This window comes from Hyaena hyaena, unplaced genomic scaffold (assembly GCF_003009895.1).
Source record: "Hyaena hyaena isolate Hyena2069 unplaced genomic scaffold, ASM300989v1 scaffold_1860, whole genome shotgun sequence".
NCBI classification, from domain to species: Eukaryota; Metazoa; Chordata; class Mammalia; order Carnivora; family Hyaenidae; genus Hyaena; species Hyaena hyaena.
Window position 1 is genome coordinate 45,993 of NW_024082496.1, and position 10,232 is coordinate 56,224.

Here is a 10,232-nt window from a genome sequence, read left to right on the forward strand (position 1 = left end):
CCTTTTTTTTTTTTTTTTTTTTTGGTGGTGTCTTTATCTGGCCTTGGAATCAGTGGGATACTAACATAATAGATTGAGTTTGAACATTTTCCTTGCCAGATTTCTGTAGCTTGGACATCCAGTACTATGTCAAATAAAAGTGTTGAGAATGGACATTCTTGTCTTATTCCTGACTTTAGAGGGAAATCTCTCATTTTTTTCAAAATTAAGTATGATGTTAGTAGAGGGTTTTTCACATATGGCCTTATGTATCTTTAGGTATGACCCCTTGAAACCTAGTTTGTTGCGGATTTTTATCATGAATGTATATTATACTTTGTCAAATGCATTTTCTGTACCTCTTGAAATGATCAAATGTTCTTTATCCTTTCTTTTGTTGATATTATGTATCATGTTGATTAATTTGTAATTTCTGAACCACATTTGCATCCCAGGAATACTACCCAAATGATCATGGTGAATGATTTTTTAATATATTGGTGGATTTGGTTTGCTAACATTTTGTAGAGGAATTTGAATATACGCTCATCAATAATATTAGGTTGTAAGTCTCTTTTTTTGTAGTGTTTTTATATGGTTTTGATATCATAGTAATGATGACATGGTAGAATGTATTTGGAATATTTCTGATTCGTCATCAAGTTTTTGGAACACTTTGAGAGAAATAAGTATTAAGTCTTCTTTAAATGTTTGGTAGAAATAACCTGTGAAGCTCACTGGTCCTGGACTTTGGTTTGTTGGAAGTTTTTTTTTTCTTTTATTGATTCCATTTCATGCTGGTAATCAGTCTGTTTAAATGATCTATTTCTCCTTGTTTCAGTTTTGGTAAGATATATTTTTCTAGGAACTTATCCATTTATTCTAGGTTGTCCAATTTGTTGCCCTATAATATTCTCTTATAATCCTTTGTATTTCTGTGGTATTGGTTGTTATTTCTCTTCTTTCAATTCTGATTTTATTTGTCCCTCTCTCGTTCTCCCTATATCTCACTTTTTTTGTGTGTCTGGCTAAAGGGTTATCAGCTTTGTTGGTCTTTTCAGAGAACCAGATCCTGATTTAATATATTTTTAAAATTTTCCATTTCATTTATTTCTGTTCTAATCTTTGTTATTTCATTACTTCTGCTAGTTATGGGTTTTGTTTGTTCTTATTCTATCTCCTTCAGTTGTAAGGCTCAGCTGTTTGAGATTTTTCTTGCTTCTTGAGGTAGACCTGTACTATTATAAACTTCCTTCTTATAATTGTTTTTGCTGCATCAAAAGATATTGGACATTTGTGTTCTCATTTTCATTTGTCTCCATGTATTTTTTTATTTCTTCTTTGCTTTCCTGATTGACCCATTGTTTAGTAGCATGTCCTTTAACTTCCACATATGTATTTCCTTTCCAGATATTTTCTTGTGGTTGGTTTCTACTTTCATAGTGTTATATTCAGAAAAGACGTGTGATATGACTGATCTTTTTTAATTTGTTGAGACTTCTTTTGTGGTCTAATATGTAGTCTATTCTAGAGAATACTCCATGTGCACTTCAAAAGAATGTGTATTCTACTATTTTACAATGGAATGTTCTGAATATATCTATTAAATCCATATGGTCCAATATATCCTTCAAAGCCACAGTTTCTTATTTGGTTTTCTGTTTGCTAATCTATCCATTGACATAATTGGGGGTATTAAAACCTCTCATGTTATTATATTATTATAAGTTAATTACATTCTGCTTACTAACTGCTTTACGTATTTGAGTGCTCCCATATTGGATGCACAATGATTTACCATTCCTTTTCTTCTTGTTGGATTATTCCCTTGGTGACTGTGTAATTGTTTGTTTGTTTGTTTCTTGTCACAGTCTTATTTTAAACTGGATTTTGTCTAAGTATTGCTACCCCAGATTTCTTTTTTTTATTTTTCAGGATTTTATTTAAACTGTAGTTAGTTAACATATAGTACAATATTGGATTCAAGAGTAGAATTTTGTGATTTATTACTTACATATAACACCCAGAACTCATCACAAGTGCCTTCCTTAATATACATCACCTATTAGGGGCATCTGGGTAGCTCAATTGGTTAAGTGCCTGACTTCAGCTTAGGCCATGATCTCATGATTCGTGGGTTCTAGCCCCATGTCAGGCTTTTTGCTGACAGCTCAGAACCTGGAGTCTGCCTGGGATTCTGTCTCATTCTCTCTGTCCCTCCCCAATTCATGCTCTGTCCCTCTGTCTCAAAAATAAATGTTGAAAAAAAATTTTAATTAAAACAAAACCCCATCACCTATTTTTCCTATCCCATGCCCAACTCCCATCTAGGAACCTTCAGGTTTTTTCTCTATAGTTAAGAGTTTCTTATGATTTGCCGTCCTCTCTCCTTTTTTCCCATCCCCTATGTTCACCTGTTCTGTTATCTAAATTCTACATATGAATGAAATCATATGGTATTTGTCTTTCTCTCACTGACTTATTTTGCTTAGTATAACACACTCTAGCCACATCCACATATTTGCAAATGGCAGGATTTCATTCTTTTTGATGGCTGAGCAATATTCCATAATATTCCATAATATATACATACTACTTCTATTTTATCTATTCATCAGTTGATGGACATTTGGGCTTTCCAAAACTAGGTTATTTTTGATAATGCTTATATAAATATGGAGGTGCATTTATCTTTTCAAATCAGTATTTTTGTATCCTTTGAGTAAATACCTAGTAGTTCAGTTGCTTGGTTCTAGGGTAATTTTATTTTTAACTTTTAAGGAACCTCCACACTGTTTTCCAGAGTGGCTGAACTGGTTTTCATTCCCAACAACAGTGGAAGAGGGTTCCCCTTTTTCCACATCCTCACCAATATCTGCTGTTTCCTGTGTTGTTAATTGTAGCCATTCTGACAGGTGAGAGGTGATATCTCATCATGTCTTTTCCCCTAAGATTCTTTTTAAGTTTTAATAAGACTAATTTGGAGATTGACACATGTGTCAACGAAACAGAGAATCAAGGCAAAGACTGTGTGTATATGTAAATATGTATAATAAATATATACATAAAGAGATGTATTAATAGACTTGTTAATATTGACATTCTCATTGAATGTATAGAAATATACTTTATGATCTCCTAAAAAAGAAAGGATAACTTAGAAAATAATATTACAAAAACACAACTCATAAGAGAGGGGGAAAATGGCGGAGAAGTAGGGAGCTCCGTACATTGCGCCTGCACTCATCTCTCAAACAGAGAAGGCCTGAAGTCATAGGACACTGAGCCACAAGAGTTTAGGAAGAGAAAGAGACAGAGTACACTGGGAAGGAAACCTCATAAGTGCGTGAGTGCGAACTGGGGAAGATAAAAGTGGGACTGGACCCAGAGATACGGAGGGAGGCAAGGGAACACGGCTTGCGTGCAACTGCGCTGAGTGATTATCCTGCAAGTGGTGGTGAGCTGCCGCAAGTCCAGGGGAAAGGAAAAAGAAGCTGAGATTGCTCATAGAACCATCCCTGAAGAAGAGAAAAAACCTCAGCTTGGAAAGACAGTGTTTTTTAGCTCTGGCTGGGGTGCTGACTTTAAAGTAGGTGCCCTGGTCCCAGAAGGCGCTAGGAAAAACTGAACTGTCACGTGCCCTTCACCATCCATGGCAGTGGCGGCCCAGTGAAGCAGCAGCAATGCCTGAGGTGGTGGTCCCAGTGCCCGGCGAAGCAATGGTGGCACGACAGCGGCCCGCAGAAGTGGCGGCAGCGGCGCGTGCAGCGGCAGCGACCCGGAGAAACGGTGCTGGTGCCTGGTGAAGAGGCAGCGGCGCGCTTGTCAGTGCTCCACTGAAGCGGTAGCAGCGGCGCACTCCGGCATCACGGGCTCTGCGGACCTGAAGTTGTTGATTTCCCAAACGCACTCGGGTTATATCGCTGCTTGACCCTTGTGGAACTGAGGCTACGACACTTCCCCCACCCCCCACTCAACGCCCAGCAACAGGGAAGCTGCAACCTGCAGAACTCTTCAGGTTGGTATACCAAAGCCCGCGGACTGGGACCTGGAAATGAAGCAGGGCTGGGCGTGTGGCAGAGAACTCAGCCCACCTTGGATACATCCTCAGCACAGGGAGATCTAACCCAAAGAAGTGATTTGCAACACTTGGTTGAGAAGGGACTGGGGCGACGCCATTCTTCTCCCTACAACCACCAAGCAGGGGCCTCAGGGAGGCCAGCAGACACAGTGGAGACAAGATCTGCCTACACCAAACCATACCCATTCCCTCCAGATAGCTGTTTTGTTGTTGCTGTAGCTGTTTTTACCTGAACCTGGGTTTGAGTGTTTATTGGTTTTGTCTGTGCGTTTGTGCACCTGTGTTCCCTCTGTGGTTGTCCGTTTTCTTTTTCCAGGGCTGCCTCAAGAAACAAGCCAAACAACATATGGTGGAGAGTGCCAAATACCACTACCAGTAGAGAAACAAAAAAACCAAACTCTCAACAAGAGAAACCAGGGCACCATCCAAAGAACACTTCCTGAACAGACAGGCCCTGAACAGTCAAAGAGCCCTCTCTAATACAGCAAAACTCAATCTTCTGCATGACATATCATAGTGAAACTCAAAATATAAGTAAAAAGAGAGAATTTTGAAAGCTGCGAGGGAGAAAAGGGCCCTAACATACAAAGGGAAACCAATCAGAGTAGTGACAGACATATCTACTGAAACTTGGCAGGCCAGAAAGGAATGGCAGGAGATCTTCAATGTGATGAACAGAAAAAATAGGCAGCCAAGAATCCTCTATCCAGCAAGCCTGTCATTCAGAATAGAAGGAGAGATAAAATTCTTTCCAAACAGACAAAAATTGAAAGAATTTGTCACCACTAAACCAGCCCTACAAGAAATCCTGAGGGGGACCATCAGAGGGAAATGTTGCAAAGAACACAAGATGCTAGAGACACAACACTAGCATGAATCCCACAAACGACACAATGACACTAAACCCATATATTTCAATAATAATACTGAAGGTAAATGGGCTGAATGCCCCAATCAAAAGACATAGGGTGGCAGAATGGATAAAAAAAAAAATCCATCTATTTGCTGTCTACAAGAAACTCATTTTAGACACGAGGACACCCTCAGAGTGAAAGTAAGGGGATGGAGAAATATCTATCATACTACTGGATGTAAAAAAAAAAAAAAAACAAAACAAAACTGGAGTAGCTATACTTATATCAGACAAACTGGACTTTAAGTAAAGACAGTAACAAGGGATGGAAAAGGGCATTATATAATAACTAAAGGGTCTATCCATCAGGAAGAGCTAACAAAGATAAATGTCTACCTACCAAATATGGGAGCACCTAAATACATAAAACAATTAATCACAAAAAGAAACAGTCTTATCGATAAGAATGTGCTAATACCAGGGGACTTTAATACTCCAATTACAACAATGGACAGATCAACCTGACAGAAAATTTATAAAGACACAATGGACTTAAATGAAACATTGGACCAGAAGGATTTGACAAATATATTTAGAACTCTACATCCTGAGACCATGGAACACACCTTCTTCTCAACTGCCCATGGCACATTCTCCAAGATAGATCCCATACTGGGACATAAAGCAGCCCTCAATAAATATAGAAGAATTGAGATCATACCATGCATACTTTCAGATCACAATGCTATGAAACTCAAAATCAGTCACAGGAAAAAGTCTGGAAAACCACCAAATTCAAGGAAGTTATAGAAGACCCTACTAAAGAACGAATGGACCGATCAGACAATCAGAGAAGAAATTACAAAATATATGGAAACAAATGAAAATGAGAATACAATAGTCCAAATTCTATGGGATGCAGTGAAAGCAGTCCTAAGAGGAAAGTACATTGCACTCCAGGCCTATTTCAAGAAAATAAAAAAAAGTTCAAGTGCAAATTCAAACAATGCACCTAAAGCAACTAGAGGGAGAGCAACAATAGCACCCCAAGCCCAGTAGGAGAAGAGAAATAATACAAATCAGGGCAGAAATGAACAATATAGAAACCAAAGAAATATTTGCACAGATCAATGAAACCAAGAGTTGTTTTACTGAAGAAATGAACAAAATTTACAAACCTCTAGCCAGGATTTTCAAAAAGAAAAGAGAGAGCACTCAAATAGACAAAATCATGAATGAAAATGGACTTATTATCAACCAACCCCTCAGAAATATGAGCAATTATCAGGGAATGCTATGAAAAACTATATGCCAAAAAACTGGACAACTTAGAAGAAATGGACCAATTCCTAAACACACAAACACTACCAAAATTCACACAGGAAGAGATAGAAAACCTGAACAGACCCATAACAAGTGAGGAAATCAAGTCAGTGATCAAAAATCTCCCAACAAATAAGAGCTGTGGGCCAGATGGCTTCCCTGGGGAATTCTACCAGACATTTAAAACAGAATTAATACCCATTCTTCGCAAACTATTCCAAAAAATGGAAATCGAAGGAAAACTTCCAGACTCCTTTTATAAAGCCAGCATCACTTTGATTCCCAAGCCAGACAGAAACCCAGTAAAAAAGGAGACATGCAGGCCAATATCCTTGATTAATAGAGATGCAAAAATCCTCAACAAGATACTTCCAAATTGAACTCAACAGCTCATAAAAAGGAATTATCCACCAAGATCAAGTGGGATTCATTCCTAGGTTACAAGGTTGGTTCAATACTTGCAAATCAATCAATGTGATACATCACATCAAAAAAGAAAAGGTAAAAATCAAATGATCCTGTCAATACATGCAGAAAAAGCATTTGAGAAAATACAGCATCCCTTCTTTTATTTTATTTTATTTTATTTTATTGTATTGTATTTTATTGTATTTTATTTTTATTTATTTATTTTTACAAATAGATTATTGTCAAGTTCGTTTCCATATAACACCCAGTTGCTCATCCCAACAAGTGCCGTCCTCCATGCCCATCTCCCCCCTCCCCCCCAACACCCATGAGTCCTCAGTTTGTTCTCAGCATTCAAGAGTCTCTCATGGTTTGCCTCTCTACCTTTCCCCCACCATTTCTCCCCTTCTCCCACATGGTCCTCCGTTAATTCCTCCTGATCCTCCTATACGTGCAAACATATGACCTCCACCGCAGCAATTTCTTACTTGACAGATCCCCAAAAGCAAAAGAATCAAGAGAAAATAAAAAATAAACTATTGAGACCTCATCAAGATTAAAAACTTCTGCAAGGCAAAGGAAACAATCCATAAAACTCATAGACAACCAACGGAATGGGAAAAGATAGTTGCCAATGACATATCAGATAAAGGGTTAATATCGAAAATCTAGAAGGAACTCACCGAACTCCACACCCGAAAAACAAACAACCCAGTGAAGAAATGGGCAGTAAACATGAACAGACACTTCTCCAAAGAGGACATCCAGATGGACAACAGACACATGAAACGATGCTAAGCATCCCTCCTCATCAGGGAAATACACATCACAACCGCACTGAGATACCACCTCAAACCAGCAAGAGTGGCTAAAATGAGCATATCAGAGGACTCTAGATGCTGGTGAGGATGTGGAGATATGGGCACCCTCCTACTCTGTTGATGGGAATGTAAACTGGTACAGCCCCTCTGAAAAACAGTGTGGAGGTTCCTAAAAATTTAACAGTATAACTCCCCTATGACACAGCAATAGCACTCCTAGGAATTTACCCAAGTGATATAGGAGTGCTGATGCATAGGAACACATGTACCCCAATGTTCATAGGAGCACTCTCAACAATAGGCAAAACATGGAAAGAGCCTAAGTGTCCATCAACAGATGAATGGATCAAGAAGATGTGGTTTATCTATACCATGGAATACTACATGGCAATGAGAAAGAATGAAATCTGGCCATGTGTAGCAACATGGATGGACCTTGAGGGTGTTATGCTGAGCGAAATAAGTCAGGCAGAGAAGGACAAATATCATATGTTTGCACGTATAGGAGGATTAGGAGGAACTTAACGGAGGAGCATGGGGAATAAGAAGGTGAAATATAATGGGGGAGAGGGAGAGAGGCAAACCAAGAGAGACTCTTGAATGCTGAGAACAAACTGAGGACCGGTGGGCGGGGGGCGAAGGGGGCAGATGCGCATGGAAGAGGGCACTTGTGGGGATGAGCACTGGGTGTTATATGGAAACAAACTTGACAATAAACCATTTTTTAAAAAAATAATAAAAATAAAATGTAGGAACTGAAAAAAAAAGAAAAGGAAAAAAAAGAAATGCGGTAAAGAAACTAGATGCAGTGACAGCAAGAATAGAAGATGCAAAGAGGAGAATAAGTGAAATAGAAGTGAAATTTTGGAAAACGATGAAGCTGAGAAAAAGAGAGATAAAAAAAAATTATGGACCACAAGGGGAGAATTAGAGACTTAAGTGATTCAATGAAATGTAATGATATCCATTTTATAGGAGTTCCAGAAGAAAGGGGTAGAAGATTTACTTGAACATATTACACCTGAAAACTTCCCTAATCTGTAGGCACAGGTAACTTCCATCAGAATCAACAAGAATAGGTCATCACCAAGGCATATCATAATGTAACTGGCAAAATACGAAAAGAAGTCTGAAAGTAGCTAGAGATAAACAGGCCTTAACCTACAAGGGTAGACACATAAGCATAGTAGCAGACCTATCCACTGAAACTTGGCAGGCCCCAATGGAGTGGCAGGAAATATTCAATGTGCTGAATAAGAAAAATATGCAGCCAAGAATCCTTTATCCAGCAAGGCTCTAATTCAGAATAGAAGGAGAGAAAAAGGCTTCCCCTGACAAAAACAAAACATAACAAAACAAAAAAAATAATAAATAAAGGAATTCATCACTGCTAAAGCAGCCCTGCAGGCGATACTAAAGAGGACCCTGTGAATAGAATGCTACAAACATTATAAAGGACCTGAGGCATCTCCACAAGCACAAAACCTACAGATACCACAATGACATTAAATCCATATCCTTCAATGATCATTCGGAATGTAAATCGAGTAAATGCCCCAGTTGAAAGACACAGGGTATCAGAATGGATAAAAAACCAAGATGCATCTATATGCTGTCTACAAGAGACTCATTTTAGACCTGAGGACACCTTAAGATTGGAAGTGAGAGGATGGAGAACCATCTATCATGCTACTGGAAGTCAAAAAAAGCTGGATTTGATTTGTATTTCCCTGATGAGGAGGGATGCTGAGCATTGTTTCATGTGTCTGTTGGCCATCTGGATGTCCTCTTTGGAGAAGTGTCTGTTCATATCTTCTGCCCATTTCTTTACTGGGTTGTTTGTTTTTTGGGTGTGGAGTTTGGTGAGTTCCTTATAGATTCTGGATATTAACCCTTTATCTGATATGTCGTTTGCAACTATCTTTTCCCGTTCCGTTGGTTCGCTATTAGTTTTGTGGGTTGGTTCCTTTGCTGTGCAGAAGCTTTTAATCTTGATGAGGTCCCAGTAGTTCATTTTTGCTCTTGATTCCTTTGCTTTGGGGGATGTGTCAAGTAAGAGGTTGCTGCGATGGAGGTCAAAGAGGTTGTTTCCTGCTTTCTCCTCTAGGGTTTTGATGGTTTCCTGTCTCACATTCAGGTCCTTTCTCCATTTTGAGTTTATTTTTGTGTATGGTGTGAGAAATTGATCTAGTTTCATTCTTCTGCATGTTTCTGTCCAGTTCTCCCAACACCATCTGTTAAAGAGGCTGTCTTTTTTCCATTGGATATTCTTCCCTGCTTTGTCAAAGATCAGTTGGCTGTATACTTTTGGGTCCACTTCTGAGTTCTCAATTCTGTTCCATTGGTCTATGTGTCTGTTTTTGTGCCAATACCATACTGTCTTGATGATGACAGCTTTGTAGTAGAGGTTAAAGTCTGGGATGGTGATACTTCCTGTTTTGGTTTTGTTTTTCAGGATTACTTTGGCTATTCGGGGTCTTTTGTGGTTCCATACAAATTTTAGGATAGTTTGCTCTAACTTTGAGAAGTATGCTGGTGCAATTGTGATTGGAATTGAGTTGAATGTGTAGATAGCTTTGGGTAGTAATGACATCTTAACTATATTTATTCTTCCAATCATTGAGCATGGAATGTTTTTCCATTTATTTGTGTCTTCAATTTCCTTCATAAGTTTTCTGTAGTTTTCATCATACAGATCTTTTGTATTCTTGGTTAGGTTTATTCCAAGGTATTTTATGGTTTTTTGTGCAATTGTGAATGGGATCAG